General features: G+C 58.5%; 1 pseudogene; it reads left to right on the forward strand.

Annotated features, from left to right (window-relative positions):
- Nucleotides 1-465: 465 nt before the first annotated feature.
- LOC140897183 (von Willebrand factor A domain-containing protein 5A-like) overlaps nt 466-19,125 on the forward strand; it is a 30,676-nt pseudogene continuing 12,016 nt past the window's right edge.

Below are 19,125 nucleotides of genomic sequence, written 5' to 3' on the forward strand. Positions count from 1 at the left end.
AGAAGTCCTGGTTCCATGCCCCCTCTACCCCCGCTTAACCCACTAGTACCCACTCCCCGCCCAGAGCCAGGGATAGAACCCAGGAGTCCTGACTCCCAGCCTCTCCCTACTCTAACCACTAGCCCCTCCCCTGTGCTCTGACCGAACCCCCACCCCTCCTTCCATCTGTCTGTCTGTCCATACATCCCTATACACTGCCCTCTACACTTCTCCACCCACCCCCATTGCTGGCTGGAACTGTGTGTGGGGAGGGGGGCCCTGGGAGGAGCCATCACTGTGATCTCTGAGCTAGGCCCTGTGAGCCTGTGGGACTCCCTGCCACAGGATTTGGCTGAGCAGGGCGGTGGGGTTGGGGTCTCAGAGCCATTGCTGTGGGGTCGGGGTACCCCGTGCCTGTCAGTTTTCCTAGGAATCCTGTATCTCACCCCGCTTCCCCTGCACAGATCCCCTGACCCCGGAGCCAAGATGACTCAGTGCAGCCTCCTGACCGGCTCCAACAAGCCGGGTAATTCAGGGCTGGGGGGCAGGGGTGGGGCTGCGAGGGGGAGGGCAGCCCCATGGCTGACCCGGCCCCTCCCCTGGTGCCCATGGGGTATGTGGGGGGCTCGTAGATGACACCCCTCTCCCCTGGCACCCATGCAGGGGTCCCTGGCTGACATCCCCCTCCTCCAGTGCCCATGGGGGTCTGTGGGGTCCTGTAGCTGACCCGCTGTCCCCCCAGCACCCATGGCGGGACCCCGGCTGATGACCCTGTTCCCCCCAGTGCCTCTGCACAGCGGCTCGGTGACGGTGCTGATCTGAGGCTTCGTGGCTGACGTGGGCTGCGAGCTGCCCTACAGGAATGAGGAGCCAGGGCCCGTGGAGGCTGTGTTCGTATTCCCCGTGGACACTGTGGCAGCCGTCTACGCCTTCCAGGCCCGCCTGGTGGAAGCCTGTATCCAGGCCCAGCTCCGTGGAAAAAAACCAGGTACTAGGGGGCAAGTGTCCCGGGGGGGGGGGGGAGAGGGCGCTCGTGGGGGGAACTGGGGGGGGATCTTGGGATGACCCATCTCTCCAGCGGGCGCAGGGGCTGTACGGGAATGTGATGGCTGGGGGATGGCAGGGGGATGTCGGGGTAACCACGTCTCTCCCTGCAGGAGCTGTATGGGGTGCTAGGGCTGATGGGGGTGGATTCTCAGAGCGCTGCTGGGGGAATCGGGGCAAGCGAGGGTTGGGGGACAGGCCTGGGGGGTCTCGGCGGAGCTGGAGGTGAGAGGGTGGGGTGTCAACAGGCGGACACTGGGGCTCACTGCAGGTTTGGGAGGGCAGGGGCTGGGGGTGAGGGCAGGGGCTGGGGGCGAGGGATCTAAGGGAAGGGCGGGGGGAGGGACAGAAGAGTGGGGGAGGGGCTCTGGGGAAGTCGGGGTCACGGGGTGGCTGGGGAGGGTGGGGGATCTGGGGGGAGGGCGGTGTGGGGGGAAGGGACAGAGCAGTGGGGTGGGGCTCTGGGGCAGTCAGGGGGCGCTGAGTGGCTAGGGACTGTGGGGGACCTAGGAGGAAGGAAGTGCGGAGGGAGGGACAGGGCTGGGGCGCTGGGGGTGGTGGGGGATCTACAGGGAGGGCAGTGTAGGGGAGGGATGGGGTGGGGCTCTGGGGCTGTTGGGTGGTGCTGAGGGGCTGTGGATGGTGGGGGATCTGTGGGGAGGGTGGAGTGGGGAGAGGGACGGGGTGGGGCTGGGACTCTGGGGCAGTTGGGGGTTACTGGAGGGGCTGGGGGCACTGGGGGATCTATGGGGAGGGCGGTGTGCGGGAGGGACATGGATAGGGCTCTGGGGCAGTCGGGGGACTGAGGGCTCTCGCAGGCTCACAGGGCTCAACCCCATATCTGCCCCTTTTGGGGCTGGCCCCATCTCCCCGCAGGCTCCCTGATGGGCGACCTGGCTGTGATGGTGACCCTGCTGCCCAGCCTGCCTGAGGCGGTGCCGGGCCAGAGCCCTGCCGGGGAGTTCATCTTCCTGCTGGACCGCTCCGGCAGCATGGAGTGCCCCATGGACGGCCGAGACTACTCCCCCCAGCGCATCGACAGCGCCAAGGTACTGCCAGGTGGGAGGCCGCGCTCGATGAGCCCTGTCATGAATATAAAGGGAAGGGTAGCCACCTTTCTGTAGACAGTGCTATAAAATCGCTCCTGGCCAGAGGCAAAGTCCTTTCACCTGTAAAGGGTTAAGAAGCTAAGGTAACCTCGCTGGCACCTGACCAAAATGACCAATGAGGAGACAAGATACTTTCAAATCACCCCTCTTGTGAGACTCCCTAAATCCAGGGCAGAACAACAGGATCTTCTTCCCCCTGGATCCCCTCCCTGTCCTAGGCCAACTCCCTGTCTCTTTAAGGAGCAGCTGCTGATATCCCGCCTCCCCACAGCCCATGGCTGCTTAGCCTTCCTGGCTTTGTCTGCTGTGCCCACTCCTCGCACAGCTGGGCTCCATCTGCCAGCAGGGCCCCGTCAAGCCCTGGGTTCCCTCCAGGGCAGCATCTAAAGGTAATTGGCCCCTCCCAGCCCACATTAACCCCCTCAGGGCTTGTGCAGGGGGGACATCCTATCACACCCCCCCTTTGCAGTTTTCATTGGTTGGGGCAAAAAACCAAACTGACTTCCAGCCTGAGCATTAAGTGTCTGGAGAGGCTGGGATGATGGGTCTGCCTACAATAGCATGTCACCGATCTGTGACTGCTAGCAGCAAATATCTCCCACCGGCGGGTGACGGGGCACTAGCTGGGGAGGGCTCTGAGTCACTACTGAGATTCTCTCCTGGGGTCTGGCTAGTGGATCTCGCCCACATACTCAGGGTCTACCTGATCGCCATATTTGGGGTTGGGAAGGAATTTTCCCCTGGGTCAGATTTGCAGAGACCCTGGGTTGTTTTCTGCTTTCTCTGCAGCATGGGGCATGGGTCACTTGCCAGTTTGAACTAGGGTAAATGGTGGATTCTCTATAATCTGAAGTATTTAAATCGTGAGCTGAGGATGTCAGTAACTCAGCCAGAGGTTTGGGAGTGAGTGGGTGAGGGTCTGTGACCTGCGATGTGCAGGTCAGACTAGACAATCACGCTGGTCCCTTCTGGCCTCAAAGTCTATGAGTCTAAGTGACCTCATTGTTCTCTGATTGAGGGGGGAAACTGAGGCAGCCCACAGCAGAGCCACACTCAGCTGCAATGGGGTGCTCAAGGAGGCAATGGTGCCCTTCTATACACCCTGGATCAATTGCATTTGAAACCCATTAATTTCACTAACGCTTTGGTTAGGTCAAAAATAATCATTCATAAAAACGCCCCAGAAAGCCTGCTTCAGTCTGTGCTTGTTAAAACCATCCCTGTTAAGAGCAGGTTAGACATGCCTGGCAGGGATGGTCTAGAGAATACTTAGTCCTGCCTGAGTGCAGGGGACTGGACTAGATACCTCTTGAGGTCCCTTCCAGTCCGACACTTCTATGCTTCTATTAGCCAAGCACCTTCTAAAAAGGACTCTCTCCAGTTAGCCTTGCAGCATCTGTGGCCATACAGAGACCTACAGGAGGAGACATACTGGTCATTAGAGCGTCACATGCCCGAATGAGCACTCCAGGAGGGGTTCAGCCCAGCTCGGAGCTGGGCCCTGCCTGGAGAGCTCTCCAGGGCTTACAGGCCAGCGGCAGACATCAAGATAAGTGGTCCCTCCGAGGGCAATTAGCCTGGCGACGCTGCTGGGAAATGCAGGGCTCAGGGGTGGTCTCGTGGGGGCTGATTAGAAGAGAAAGTCAGAGGCACTAATCAAAGTTAGACAGGGGACAGGACGGGTCTGTTCCTACAGCAAACAGCCTCAATGGGTAAAGTGACAGGGGTCAAGCCGCTTGCTCCCAGGGCCTGGGACAGGTGATGGGGCCTTCGTACATTCCAGCAGGCTCCCAGGGAGCAGGGGAACCTTAGCAGCGGGGAATACAGTGAAACAGACAGATGAACAAGGCTCACTTTCCCATGCAGGTAGCAAAGGCAGCATGGCCCAGTGAGCAAAAGGCAATTCTGGGTTTCGAGGCCTCAGTGATTGATGGGCACTGCTGTCCTGCCCACTGCCCACAGTCCCCAGCTCTGCCCAGGTCCTCGGTCCTAAACCACAGTCCCCTTCTCTTCCACCCCAGGGCTCACACATGCACACAGCTAGGCTGGTGCCCCTCAATCCTGACCTAAGCTCCCTGTAAGCTACACAGCCATGCAGAAGCCTATTTAGCGCCACACGGGGGCTCAGGGAACCCGCCCCACCTAGCCTGGTCCCCAGCCTGCTGCGGGAGGGGCACCACTCCCCCGGCCTCAACTCAGCCTGTGGCCCGGACCTGTTGCGGCCGGGGCGGCGCAGCCCAGACCCAGGTGCGGCTCTCCCCGGGCCTGGATCTTCTGGGGCTGGTGGAGGGATGCTTATCCTGTAGCCCCAGAGGTCCTGTGGCAGGGAGATGGCCTTTCCCCCTCAGCCTTGGTGCTGCTGTGGAGAGTACTAGGGGGAGTCCCCTCTCAACGCCACAGCTCCTGAGCACCCTTCTGCACCCCAAACCCCCCAGAGCCTGCACCCCCAGCCAGAGCCCTCTTCCCCTGTCCCAGCCCTGAGCCCCTCATCCCTGGCCCCACCCCAGAGCCCAAACCCCCAGCCGGAGCCCTCTTCCCCTGCCCCAGCCCTGAGCTCCTCATCCCCGGCCCCACCCCAGAGCCCGCATCCCCAGCCGCAGCCCTCTTCCCCTGCCCCAGCCCTGAGCCCCTCATCCCCGGCCCCACCCCAGAGCGACCTGAACATGCTGGTATTTCCATCGAGTTCTGCGTACCAGCAGCCCAGTCCCAGGCCAGAACTGAGTCGTCTTCATACATCATCCCCCCCACGCCCCCCCACAGAGAGCAGGTGCCGTGGACACAGGGATTCAACCACACACTGAGCAGGTCTCGTTTCCTCCCGCAGGGGACAACAAAACACACACACAAATACACAGCAGATCCCATAGCCTCCAGCAGGGGGAACTGTCACGGAGTCCCCGGGCGATGCTCTGGATCGGCTCCCCACGAAGCCAGGCAGGACTCTGGGGGAGCCTCCTCTCTGTGAGCAGCCCGTCTGCAGGACACACAGCTCCCACAGCTTCCACCTTCCTGGGTCTGACCTCGGAGCATCCAGCATCCTCTGCCCCTCCGTGCGCTTCCCCCAGCGAGTCCGCCCAGGCAGTTTCCTGGGGAAGCCAGAGGGTCCTGCCCCCCAACTTCGCAGTTAGACGTGACTCTCAGCCAGCCAGTAAAACAGAGGTTTATTAGATGACAGGAACATGGTCTAAAACAGAGCTTGTAGGTGCAGAGAACAGGACCCCTCAGCCGGGTCCATTTTGGGGGGCAGTGAGCCAGACAACCACGTCTGCCCTTCACTCCATGTCCCCAGCCAGCCCCAAACTGACTCACCCTCCGGCCCCCCCTCCTCTGGGCTTTGTCCCTTTCCCGGGCCGGGAGGTCACCGGATTCCTTTGTTCTCCAACCCTTCAGCTCTCACCTTGCAGGCGGGAAGGGCCAGGCCATTAGTTGCCAGGAAACAGGGTGTCGGCCATTCTCTGTGTCCAGACCCCTGCACACACCTGCCCTCTAGGGCTCTGCAATGATCATACACCCTTACCCCACCACCTAGATACTTAAGAACTGCATAGGGGAAACTGAGGCACCCCCACACTATTCGGAGGAAACATTAAGAACAGTCCCGCTTCGTCACAGGAACAGCCTCACATGCTGTCCGGGATCCGCCGGATTGGTGCTGTGCCCCCAGCTTTGGAGCAGCTCCTTGCAGAACCCCCTTAGATGGGCTGGACCCCCAGGCCTCACCGCCTCTTGGACTGACCCTCAAGGGCTCCAGCCCTCCCGCCTCACCCCGTGAGCTCCATGGGGTGAGGCCAGCGGAGCCGGAGCCCAGGGAGAGCCATGGCCGTTCGGCAGGGACCAGGATTTGCAGCAACACTCAAGCAGCGCACACGAAACAGCCGGGCCTGTTCGTCCCTCGGGCACAGGGTAATATTATTATGACCCTGCACTTATGGCACTTTGCACGTTGGCAGAGAGAAATGAAAGCGAAAGCAGCGTCGGTTCGGGTCAGCCCGGGGCCCACCCCAGCTGGAGCAGCGCCCTGTGTTCTGGCTGTGTCTGTCTGACCTCCATAGTCTGTTCCCAGGAGAGAGAGAGAGATCCCAGCAGCCACCTCTTCCCCCCAGCTCCCACTTCCCCAGTCCTTCCTTCTCCAGCTGGGGTCTTTGCTCTGCTTCCCGGCTGAGATGGCTGGGGAGATCCAGGCGGCTCTGGCCCTGGCATCAGGTCACTGAGGGCCTTGTTCACGTGGGTCGGTTCTAGCCAGTTCCTTAACAACTCTTTGTTCCCCCGAGACAGGGAGGTGTCACCCACACCTGTGTCTTTTAGCCTTTCCTGAAAACACAGAGTCCTTTCCCCCTGCTGGGCAACCACGCAGCAAATGGGGAAACTGAGGCACACAGCAGGGTCATAATAATATTACCCTCAAAATCCCCCCTTCCTCACATACACACAGTTATATAGCACCAACAACTGTCTTCATAGTGTGAATCAGACTTAGCCCCAGTGACTTAACCGGGGCGGATGCTGCTATACATCAGGGCACGTGAGACTGGCTTTGTCTCCAGAAGTCAGTTTCTAACCTTGATCTCACTGGCGTAAGTTTGGCAAAGGAGAAGAATTCATAATAACGACGGTTTGGAGCATGTGATGGGGATCCAGAGATCTTCATTGCAATCCTGGAGCTGCCCCAGCTTCCTTTGCGCCCTCAACCCAATCCCTTTGGCAAAAGTTTTCAAACTCAGGTGCCCTAAGGTAGCCAGGAAAAGCCCTGTTAATTGGAGTGGACAGATATCTCAGGCCTGCCCAGCAAGCCTGAAAAAAAACAGGCTAAAACCAGACATTAAAGTGAATGTTTCCAAACTGCCTAAGGGATTTGGATGCCCAGGTCCTATTCCTCTCTAGGGGAGTTAGGCAGCTAACTTCCTTAGACACTGGTGAAAATTCCACAAGGCCCTTGAATACCTTTAAAAACCTGTCCCTGGACAATGGGATTAGGCGCTTCAGAAAGTGTGACCCAGCCCTGCTCTGTGCCTCAGTTTCGCCACATGGGGCTGAGGTCTATGGATGGGCTGGATGAGAGCTATGACCAGCATTCAGAAAGCAGCTTTTTAGGAGCTCAGGCTACATTTTATGGGAATTGTGTGTCCAAATCCCCTAGTCAGGACTTGGAAAATCTCAACCTTAAACGCTGTGGGACAGATCTTCAGGTGGTGTCTGTCAGCTGTCAGGCCATTGGGGTCACTGGGCCAGATCCCCAGTTGGCGTGACTCGGTTGTAGCTCCATTGGAGTCACCTCATCCCTGCGTGTGCTCACCTACAGTGATCAGAAGCATTTACCTTCCGAGACAGTGCGTGCAAAACCTGTCCCCGCTGAGATCCAAGGCCGAACTCCCGTAAGCCCCATCTCACCAGGACTGGCACCTGTGTGCATTAGCTGCTGGTGAATTAACAATACAAAGGCAAATCTGTGTGGGAGCCTAGCACCCTGCAAATTGATCTGATCAGCCCTTCGTGTGTAACCGTATGGACTGACAAATGGGAGGGAAGCCTCTGGAAGCGAACCGGTAACCAGCGAGGATAGAGAACAAGGCTGATGTCGGTGAAATTCTGGTTGCTTCATGTGGTCAGCAGAGGGCAGCAACGGCTAAGGAATGAGGCAGAAGCCGCATTATAGGTGCTGGCCGGGAGGAGACGATTCATCGGTCTCTTCTGGCCTTGGTTTATGTGACCATTGTCACGGAGTGTGGGGGAGTCTGGGGCCTGCACCCCTCTTCCTGGGATTTACCGGGACTCTCAGCCAGCCAGTAAAACGGAAGGTTTATTGGACAATAGAAACATAGTCTAAAACAGAGCTTGTGGGTACAAGCAGGACCCCTCAGTCAAGTCTTTCTGGGGGGCAGGGCGCTTAGACCCCAGCCCTGGGGTTCCCTGCGTTCCAGCACCAAACTGAAACCAGCCCCCCGCCCCCAGCAGGCTCCCTCCTGCAGCCTTTGTCCAGTTCCCCCGGCAGAGGTGTGACCTCCCCCTCCCTGTCCTGGCTCAGGTGACAGGCTCTCAGGTCTCCCATCCCCAGTGAAACTCCCCTGCCACATTCCCAGGTCAACGCTCCCCCCTCCCTGCTGCGTCACAACCATCTCCTCGGCCCTCCTGTGTCACACAAGCCCAGCACTAATCTCACCCTGGGCTGTGTTAACAGGAGGGTCGTATGCAGACACGGGAGGGAATTGTCCCGCTCCACTCGGCGCTGGTGAGGCCCCAGCTGCAGTCCTGGGTGCCACATTTGAAGCAAGACATGGATAAATTGGAGAGTCTAGAGGAGAGCAGCAAAAGTGAGCAAAGGTTTAGAAAACCTGACCTAGGAGGAAAGGTTAAGAAAACCAGGGCCTGTTTCGTCTTGAGAACAGAAGTCTGAGGGGCGACCGGATAACAGCCTGCAAATGCCTTAGGGAGGGTTCTAAAGAGGACGGGAATCGATTGTTCCCCATGTCCCCTGAAGGCAGGACAAGCCGTCATGAGCTGAATCTGCAGCAAGGCAGAATGAGGTGAGGACTCTCAGGGGAGTGAAGCTCTGGAACAGGCTCCCCAGGGAGGCTGTGGAATCCCTGTCACTGGAGGGCTTTAAGAACAGGCTGGACAAATGCCTCTCGGGGTGGGTCTAGGTTCCCCCTGCCTGACTCACGGATGAATGATCTATTGCAAGAGGAGATGTGAACATTTGACAAGTGACGTTTCTTGTTCAGAACCATTTCTGGGTCCGTAATTGACTCAGCACAACCAGCATTCCGGGCCCGGGCCCTAGGCTGCTGCGAAGGGGGGTGGGGCAGAGCCCGAGTCCAGCTGAGACACGGGTCCGAGTCCTGTTGTTTCCGGAGTCTGCGCAGTGCAGGGTGGATGAATTAGCACAGCCAGGAGAGCCAGGTCCAGCAAGCATAAACCCAGGCTTCCCATGCAGTGCGGACGCTCAGGCACTTGGAAGCCCCTCGTCTCCAAGCCGGGGTTTCCGCTGCCATCCAGACACGTCGCCACAGACAGGGCTCCAGAGAAGTTCCGTGCCCTCGGGGAGGGGGGGTCGTACAGACTGGGCCAGGCTGACTTTCCCAGAACCGAGGAACCAAAGAAAGGCCTTTGGCTCTGAAAGGACGAGCGGGAACTGGCTCGGACCCATCACACGGCCAGGACTTTCTGTCACGGGGCCTGCGCCTTGGCGGAAGGGTGGGAAAGACTCTGGCCCACTAGGGCCCTATAAGACTGAGGGGGACTCCTGCTTTGCTCAGTGTGTTTACATCTGTTTAATGTCTGTGACGCTTTTACCACAGGAGAAGCCAGGAGTCCTGAGTCCAGGGCCACCCTGCTCAAGCCACTAGGCCATCTCTTCCTCCAGGAACCAGAGCAGAACCCGGGAACACCGTGGGCCAGGCCCCTGCTCTAGTCCCTACCGCCCAAAGCCACCCCAGGGCCAAGCAGAGCAGCTAGGAACCGGGGACCGGATGGGCACAGAGGGGGCGTTACATGCTGGGGTGTTCAGACATTACTAGCTGTGGTGCACTACGGGAGGCCGCGTACATGAGTACAGACAGTCGTACGAGTTGCTTGAGTTATTCTGCGTGTGGATTTTCTCTCTCTATCTGAAGAACGTAGACAGGGCCTGCCTTGAAGGCCACTGAAGTTGGCTGGAAATGGGGATTTCCAAAGGAGCCTACGGGGACTAGGCAACCAGCTTCCGCCGACAGAGTTTATCTGAAGGCCACTGAAAAGACTCGGGCTGAAATTCTGCACCCGCTGGAGTGGAAGGCAAAAGGCCCTTTGGTTTCAATGGGGACAGGATGTCATCACTGGCATTTAAGTCCCACTGTTCATAGCGGGCGGTCAGAATTAGGATCTCTGAGTTCCATCTGCCCTTTGGGGGGAATCTCAGCCAAAGGGCTGCGTTCCTTCCCAGTGCTGGCTCAACGCAGTCGATCAGTTACCCGGTTTCCTGATCCTTCCCCAGAGCCTCCGTGCAGTGCGGGGCATGGGGCGGCGACAGGACCCGGGGGCTGTGCATTACGTTGGCTGAGTTGCCTTCTCAGACATGGAAAGGCTAAACTAGGGACATGACCAACCACAGAGTCACGTGGTGAGAGCAGTTCGACGGGGGTCGAGGCTGGTTAACACGAAGAGGGAAAACTGTTTGCTTCTTCGCTATTTTTCTGCAGTTCCTCGATAAACATAATGCTTCCTCCCCAGGGAATTAAAGAGCTGAGGTCTTCCAGCGTTTGCTTGAGCCCCAGTACGTCCTGAGAAGGGCCCGATGCTGCCCAAGGTGGACCGTCAAGATGGATGGCCAGGTTTTAAGCAGTTCTTCCTTTGGTAGAGAATTCAGCAGCTGGTGAATGGGGACGGATTGACAACACACAGCACGTGGCAAGCGTCCTCTATCTGCTGCCCACTTCCACCTGTCAGCCTTCCCCACTGAATCGCATCTGCCAACCGAACACAGTTCAGCTGGAACATGTCTGACCAGCTCTAATTTGGACAGAGAGCAAATCAATTATGCGTGCAAATCCCTGGGCTACGGTTCACGTTCCCGACTGTCTATCGAAGAGAAATCTGCCATTATGACCAAAGGAGGTTGTTTTTGGACATGCAAAGATCCTGTCAGTCTGTCTGTCACATAGCTGAAGTCTGTGTAGATGGGACTAGGTTTACACTCAATGGCTTGTGCAGGGTGAGGTCAGTGCAGCCACCTATGGGGTGGGGTGCAGGGGCTGTTAATAGAGGGACCCCTCAGTCATTTGGAAAAAGCGAAGAAATTTGTGACATTGACACTGGCGATCCAGAGGACTCCCCCACAATGCTGAGAGGAGGTGGCAGCTGTGAGCAGCATGGGGCTTACTGAACACTGGGTCAGCGTGTGGTGGAGCTGGGGGGCAGCCATGGCTCCTCTTCAGCCAGCAGGAGCCGGATGCATCCGAATTGGTGGCAGTGGGATCCCAGCTGGGGATTAGCTCCGGGTTGGGCACAGGCCGGCCAGGTGGGTCTGCACCCAGTGCTCCCTGCTGGCCCCTGGGGCTTCCCAGTTTGTGGCCCAGGGTAGCTTGGGGGGTGGGAATGGGGATCCCAGTTTGGGGGGGCTCAGAGCCTGAAGACAACAGGGCCAATGCTGCACCCCAGCAGGGCATTGGCGGCTTCCAGGCACTCGCTCAGCCAGGGTCCTGAAACAAGTGGGGGAGGGTCAGGGGGGAGACATCAGCCAGGGAAACGGGACGGGGGGGACACCAGCCGAGGAATGGGGTAGTGAGGGTTGGGGGGGAGACACCAGCCCAGGAAACAGGGGGGGTGTTTCAGGGGGGAGACACAAGCTAAAGGAACAGGGCCGGGCCTGGGGGCAAAGGGCAGAGAGCATACAGAGCGTGGGGGACTGGCACGGGGGACAGGGGAGTAAAGATGCTGGGGGCTGGGCATGGAGACCCCGGATGGGGATTGACACAGGGAGATGCTGGGGATAGGGGCTCTCGAGGGCTGGGCTGTGGGGCCCTGGGGAGCAGGTTTGGGGCTCTGGGCTGTGGGGTTTCCATACCCCTGACCCCCTAGCCCCATCACACCTGCTCACCCCTGCACCCAGCCCACAGCCTTTGCCTCCAGCAGCTCCCACTCGTCGCGCTGCCCCGTGGCCCAGCCGTGCAGCCAGACCACGGCCAGCACCGTGGCCCAGATGCCAGGGGGCACGTCCGGGGGTGGGGGGGGGAGAGAAACAGCCTGAGACAGTGCCTGGCCTGAGGACCCCTCCTGCCCCCCTGAATGCTGCCCCTTCCCCCTGCCCTGTGGACCCCCCTGCACCCCTGAGTGCTGCCCCCCATCCCTCCACCCTGGGGACCCCCCCAGTGTTGTCCTCATCCCCCTGCCCTGGGAACCCCCCAATCGAGCGCTCTCTCCTCAGACTCAGCGGGTTCCCAGCTCTAGCACCGTGGACCCCCTACCCAGATGCCCAGTGCCATGCCCAGGGGATAGGGAGACAGCCTCAGAGAGGGCCTGGCCTGGGCCTCCCCATGTCCACCATGCCCAGCTCTGGGGCCTCTTGATCCAATGCTCCAACCCCCTGTTTGTGGGTTCCCGGCCCCCTGCTCTGGGCCCATCTCACCCACTGGGCTCCAGGTTCAAAGGTCATTTGATCCAGTTGCCCTCAGACCCCTCCCCCCAGCCTGGGTCACCCCCAGTCTCATCTGGGAGCAGAGAACAGGCTCAACTCATGGCACCTGAGCCCCATCTCTCTCCTCCTCTCCTCTGTCCCTGTCCCCTCCCACACTCACCTGACTGGGCATCCTCCCCCGGTGTCGGTCTAACTCACCCCCAGCACGGTGGCCAGCCAGGGGTCCAGGTCCCATGAGCCGTCGACATTCTGCAGAGACACCAGCCTCAGCAGGGAAGACTCCTCTGGTGCCCGCTCTAGGGAGAGATGTGGGAAGATGGGGCTGGGACATGGTTACAGAAGAGTGACATGGCCTGTCCAGGCTGAGGGACAGCCTACAACCTTAACTGTGAGCCTCCGTGCATCCTTACCTCTGCCTCATCCATGGGCGTCCTTTACGTGCTTCTCAGCACCCTTAACTCTGCCCCTTCCTGCACCCATGGGATGACAATTAATTTGCAGTTGGAATTGGGAAACAAACTCCCTTGGGCCCCTGTGAATGTCCCAGCCCCCGCTATTAATCCCACTACCCCAGGGTATTTCTCAAACACAATCTGACCCCGGGACCATCCCACACTACAGCCTGTGAAACAACCTATGTCCGGGGAAACACACAAGCATCTAAGGGTGTAGGGGAGACGGGATGTTACAGAGTCTATACGATATTATAGCCATACCTGGGCCAGGGTTGTGGGGCAGAGTTAAGCTTACCTGGGCTACAGCAACTTTGTATTTCCAGACTCTTCCAATTTAGGTTTTAAGGGTAGCCTTAACTTTAAAATTTCTGCCTTTCGTGGGCTTCTTCATTTAGAAACCAGACTGTACCGACCACAATCTGTGCCCCTGAACTCACCTGTACAAACATCCAAGCCTGGGCCCAGCTTCACAAGGTATTTTTGTCTGGGAGTTTAGCTGTGTGTCCATTTCAGAGAAAACTGCTCAGCGACATTTCTGTTACTAAAAAATGACTGATTTCCCCCCTACACCCTGCCCAGTTTCCCTCCCCCTCTTCCTGACCCCCCCAGCTCAGCGATATAAACTCACAACCCAAATTCCAGTTTCACAGAGTTTTTTGCCTGGAAGTTTCGTTATTTTTTATTTATTTTGTTGCAAGATAATTTGCTTCACAACACTTAAAAAACCCAGCTGTGGATTCCACCTCCCCCAGCGTCTGTTTTGCCCAGGAAGTTCCTTCACTTTCTGTGTAGTTGTTAAACACTTGCCCAGCTCCGGGACCGTCAGGACACGTCTGTCTCAGACCCAAGGAAGCGTCATCCTGGTTTTTGCCGCCTGCCCCGAGTCCTGACTCCCAACCCCGTCTCCCAAATCACCTTCCTGGGGTGCGGTCTCCGGGGGGGCACCGTGTTTGCAGGACTTCCTGCCCTTGCATCGGGGGCCTCCCTGGATGAGCTCTGGGAGGCAGCAGAACCAGGACAGGCACTTCTGAGGGAGGCGAGGGCTGGTGCTGGACTTTGGGAACTTCTCGCTGTCACGGAGTCCCCGGGCGATGCTCTGGATCTGCTCCCCACGAAGCCAGGCAGGACTCTGGGGGAGCCTCCTCTCTGCGAGCAGCCCATCTGCAGGACACACAGCTCCCACAGCTTCCACCTTCCTGGGTCTGACCTTGGAGCATCCAGCATCCTCTGCCCCTCCGTGCGCTTCCCCCAGCGAGTCCACCCAGGCAGGGTCCTGGGGAAGCCAGAGGATCCTGCCCCCCAACGCCGCAGACAGACGTGACTCTTAGCCAGCTAGTAAAACAGAGGTTTGTTAGATGACAGGAACATGGTCTAAAACAGAGCTTGTAGGTGCAGAGAACAGGACCCCTCAGCCGGGTCCATTTTGGGGGGCAGTGAGCCAGACAACCAAGTCTGCACTTCACTCCATGTCCCCAGCCAGCCCCAAAGTGACTCACCCTCCGGCCCCCCTTCCTCTGGGCTTTGTCCCTTTCCCGGGCCAGGAGGTCACTTGATTCCTTTGTTCTCCAACCCTTTAGCTCTCACCTTGCGGGGGGGTGGGGGTGGGAGGGGAGGGGGGAAGGTCCCAGGCCATCAATTGCCAGGAGACAGAGTGTCGGCCATTTGTGTACACTGGCCCTTTGCTCTGCAACAATACACCCCCTTATCCCACCACCTAGAGACTTAAGAAATGCATAGGGGAAACTGAGGCACCCCTACAGTATTCAAACGAAACTTTAAGAACAGTCCCACTTCTTCACACTCGCGCAAGGTGAAGGAGATGCAGCGTTGGTTGCCTTTGGCCAGGCGAACAACTCCGGTGAAGGCGCACGGCGCAATGTACAGCAAATGGCCTGCCATCAAATCGAACTCTAGGGACCAGATGGTCAGAGAGATGGACAGACAGGTGGACATGCAGACAGACAGAGACAAGCTAAGGGATGGAAGCAAAATCCTCCCCCCGCTCCCCCCGGCACCTAGAGCCAACACGCCACTGGGACCCCTCCTGCCTGCCCCCAGCTGGGACCCCACCCACACCCAGCCCCATCCTCCTCTCCCCTTAGCTCCCTCAGAGTCAGAATCCCCCCCAGCCCTTTCCCCCCGGGCTGGGACCCCCTGGATACAGCTGCTCCCTGCAGCTTCCTCCTAGCTGGGACCCCTCTTCCAGCCCCAGGGGATGTGGGGGGTGGGTGCTGCGCCCCATGGATGAGGGCAGGACCCTGGGGGATGAGAGGCCCCTGCTAGCCAGGCTTGCTCATGCCAGCAATATGCCTGCCCCCCGGTCCCTGCTTCTGTCTAGGTCAGTCTGCCTGTCTCATGGGGTCTGTTTGTCTGTCTCCATCTTCCCATCTGGGTTCATCTGTCTGATTCTCAGTCTCTGCCCCTGTCTGTTTGGGTCTCTGATTCTGGGTCTGTCCGTACGTCCGCCTGTCCACCCCACAGGCCCCGCTCTCCCAGCTGGCAGGAGCCAGGCCCCGCAGGCTGCCCCCCATCTCACCGGGCCAGCGCCCGCTGCTCTCCTCCTGCCCTGGGGCTGGGAGCACTGGGTTCACCCTCGGGGGCAGGGAGGGTCCAGCAGAGCCACACAGTAGCTGGGGCAAGGAGGGGGGAAAGGGACATTAGCCCATATCCATGATGTCTCCCCATGCATCCAGCTCCCACCCCCCCAACATGGGGATCACCCTTGCTGGGATCCCTCCCGCAATTCCCCTGCCAGTGCCAGGTTCCACACACACACACACCCCAGCCCCAGGTTCCCCTCCCACCCGAGCCCCCGAGCCCCCACCCCGATGCCAGGATCCCCGACCCCTCTGGGGTTACCTGCCAGCGGGATGTCCCGTCTCACCAGCGGCCACTGCACCGGCTGCCCCCACTCCGTGTCCATCCCCATGTAGGCTGTGAGGGAGCAGACGACCCCCGAGCTCAGGCCGGTCTCCAGCGCCCGGCGCCGGTCCCCCTCCGACCCGGCCCCCACGGCCCCCTCCAGCTCCAGCAGCAGCGACTTGGATGCCAGCCGGTGAACGGGCAGCCTGTACTGGGGACAGACAGTCATGGGGTGAGCCCCAGACACCTGGGTTTCAGCCACGCAGGGAGGGGAGCAGGGGTTAGTGGGATAGTGTATTGGAGTGGGGGGGAGGGAGCCAGGACTCCTGGGTTCTATCCTGGCTCTGGAGGGGAGTGGGATCTAGTGGTTACAGCAGGGGGACTGGGAACCAGGACTCCTGCTTCCCTCTGTGAGCTGAGGTAGGTCCCCTCCTGTTCCTGTCCTGTTGGGGGTGGGGATGTGGGGAGCAGGAACCAGCTACCTGGGGGTGATGGGGGCCATGGGAGTGTTGCTGTCACCTGTCTCCATCTTGTGGCTGTAGGGGGAACCGCAGCGTCTCCCTTGTAGGTCTGGTCCTGGACGCGGTACTGCAGGGTGACGCCCCCCACGGCAGTGTCTGGGGGCTGCAGGCAGAGAAAGGGAGTCAGAGGTGGAGTGCGAGGGGGGAGAAGATGCCTGGGGACCCCCCAGACCCAGGTTACAAAACCAAGGGGGTAAATATGCCCAACTAACAGCAGCTGGGGGGGCTGCCTAGTCAGCCTACTGGCCACCAGTAGGGTCCGGAGTTAACGATCCTGACTGAGATCAACTCAGTTGGGGTAGCACAGAGACCCCCAGCCCAAAGGCCATCATTACAGATCAGAGTTACCACACAGGAGGGGGTGGGAGGTTCCAGAATCAGTCACTGACCCCGAGTCCTGGGGGCGCCCTCGGAGGGGGGCCGGGGCCTCACTCTCTCACCTGGGGCTGCCTGCGGAGCTAGACGTAGATGAGGCACCGCTGCCCAGGGAAGATCACGTCAGGGCCCCGGCCCAGCAACGCCGCCTCCATCCCGGGGGGGCAGATCCCAGCTCAGCAAGATCCTGGTCATGGCCGGCTGCAGGGCCTGCGGCAGAGACTGTCACACTGGGGCCAGGAGGCTTGGGTCCGATCCCTGGTCTTGGAGAGGAGTGGGGGCTGGTGGGTTAGAGCAGGGTCGCGGAGGAGCCCAGACTCCTGGGTTCTCTCCCATCACTGGGAGGGGAGTGGAGTCTAGGGGTTAGAGCCAGGGGGCTGGGAGCCAGGACTCCTGGGTTCTCTCCTGGCTTTGGAAGGGGAGTGGGGTCTGGAGGGTTAGAGCAGGAGGGGGAGGGGGGAGCCTGGACTTCTGGGTTCTCACCTGGGGCTGCATGCGGTCCTGGCCTGTGATTAATTCAGCGCTGCTCCCTGCTGCCCGGGCAATGCCTTTGATCAGAGCCGTGGAGGCCCCAGCCCTGATGCCAAAGGAGAAGCACCTGCAGGGTGGCAGAGTCCAGGGGGGTCAGAGCAGTTGATGAGGGGCCAGTAGGGCTGGAGGACGGGGCTGGGGGGGCAGGGTTGGGGTTTGCTTGGGGGAACAGTTGGGGGGCCAGTGGGGGCAGGGTTGGAAGAGCGCTGGGGGGGCAGGTGCTCCATTACCTGTGGGCCTCCCAGTGGCGCTACACCTTGGTGATGACGTCCTCGGTGTTCCCCACCTCCCCGTCCGTGAAAACAAACAGCTGGCAGGCGAAAGACGCTGTCAGAGCCAGGGACCCCAAATCCCCCTGGAGACACCCCCTCCCCCTGGGAATGGGGACAGCCCCCCAAGAGCCTGCCCCACTGACCCCCCTCCCAAAGACCCCCAGCCCCATGAGACCCCCCCATAGCTTAGGTCCGTAGGGGGAGTATGGGGGCTGGCTTGAGGGTGGAACATGATGGGTTGGGCCTGTCTCGGGGGGCTGTCATGGCGGCTGGGGCTGCCACGGAGGGGGCATGAAGAGCTGGGGCTGCCAAGGGGGGGCAGGACTGAGGCTGCCATGGGGGGGTGAGGGGAGGGCAAAGAGCTGTCTTGGGAGGGACAGGGGCAAGGGGCTGCCATGGGGGGCAGGGGAGCAAGGGGCTGCCACAGGGGGGAGAGGGGCAAGGGACTACAGCTGTCATGGGGGTGGGGTGGGGTGAGGGCAAGGGGCTGGGGCCAGACGAGATGATCAGGACGGTTTGATCAGGTGTGATTTGGCCATCCTGATTTCACTCCTGCATGCCCGAGCAATATCTTTATACTCTTCCCTGGTCATTTGTCCAATCTTCCACTTCTTGTAAGCTTCTTTTTTGTGTTTAAGATCAGCAAGGATTTCACTGTTAAGCCAAGCTGCCATATTTACTATTCTTTCTACACATCGGGATGGTTTGTCCCTGTAACCTCACTAAGGATTCTTTAAAATACAGCCAGCTCTCCTGGACTCCTTTCCCCCTCATGTTATTCTCCCAGGGGATCCTGCCCATCAGTTTCCTGAGGGAGTCAAAGTCTGCTTTTCTGAAGTCCAGGGTCACTGCCTCCCAGGTTCCCATCCACTTTAGCTTCTGCTACTAATTCTTCCCGGTTTGTAAGCAGCAGGTCACATAGTTACTTGCAATGTACCAAGAATGAGGGACATAATTTTATCCCCCTTGCCCAAATCTTGTAAGAAGTGGACTCTGAATCCTCAAGATTTATAATGATCTACATGGCACTTCCAGGAAGAGACACTTCAACACCCCATTATCCAAAGGCTCCTTGATGTACAATATATCATGAAAAGATTCCACAACATAGTAAAAACTTGAGAAATATAGAAACGAACCATAATGGCCTGGAACTGTAGAGTCAAAGGGGATTTGTCTAGCACCTTAGTGGTGGTTTAAATGCTATAGTGATAAGAGCAGTAGAAATACCTAACTGATGAATAAAGGATGTCAGAAATACTCTGTCGGGTAACATTCTGGGAAGCTATAATAAAGCATCATAAGCTCGCAAGGGCAATTTTTTTCATTTTTTTGGATCACTTGTGTTCAATATGGACTGTAGCTTGTGTACAATGTGATAAGATAAAGTACAGTTGTGCAGAATGGGAGTACTAATAGTATGTAGTCTATTGGTAAAACTTACCCTAGTGTGGAGGGCCTGCATAATACCCTCTGCTGCCAATGAAATCCTCAGTTATGTTTTAGGGATGGATAAAATCTATCTATCCCAATATGCCTGGGTTCTTTGGCTGATCTCGATAACACCTCCCTCCCTCTACCATATTCCATGATCTCTTTCAACATTTCATAGAATCATAGAATCATAGAATATCAGGGTTGGAAGGGACCCCAGAAGGTCATCTAGTCCAACCCCCTGCTCAAAGCAGGACCAATTCCCAGTTAAATCATCCCAGCCAGGGCTTTGTCAAGCCTGACCTTAAAAACCTCTAAGGAAGGAGATTCTACCACCTCCCTAGGTAACGCATTCCAGTGATTCACCACCCTCTTAGTGAAAAAGTTTTTCCTAATATCCAATCTAAACCTCTCCCACTGCAACTTGAGACCATT

The sequence above is a fragment of the Lepidochelys kempii genome, chromosome 13, assembly GCF_965140265.1.
Source record: "Lepidochelys kempii isolate rLepKem1 chromosome 13, rLepKem1.hap2, whole genome shotgun sequence".
NCBI classification, from domain to species: domain Eukaryota; kingdom Metazoa; phylum Chordata; order Testudines; family Cheloniidae; genus Lepidochelys; species Lepidochelys kempii.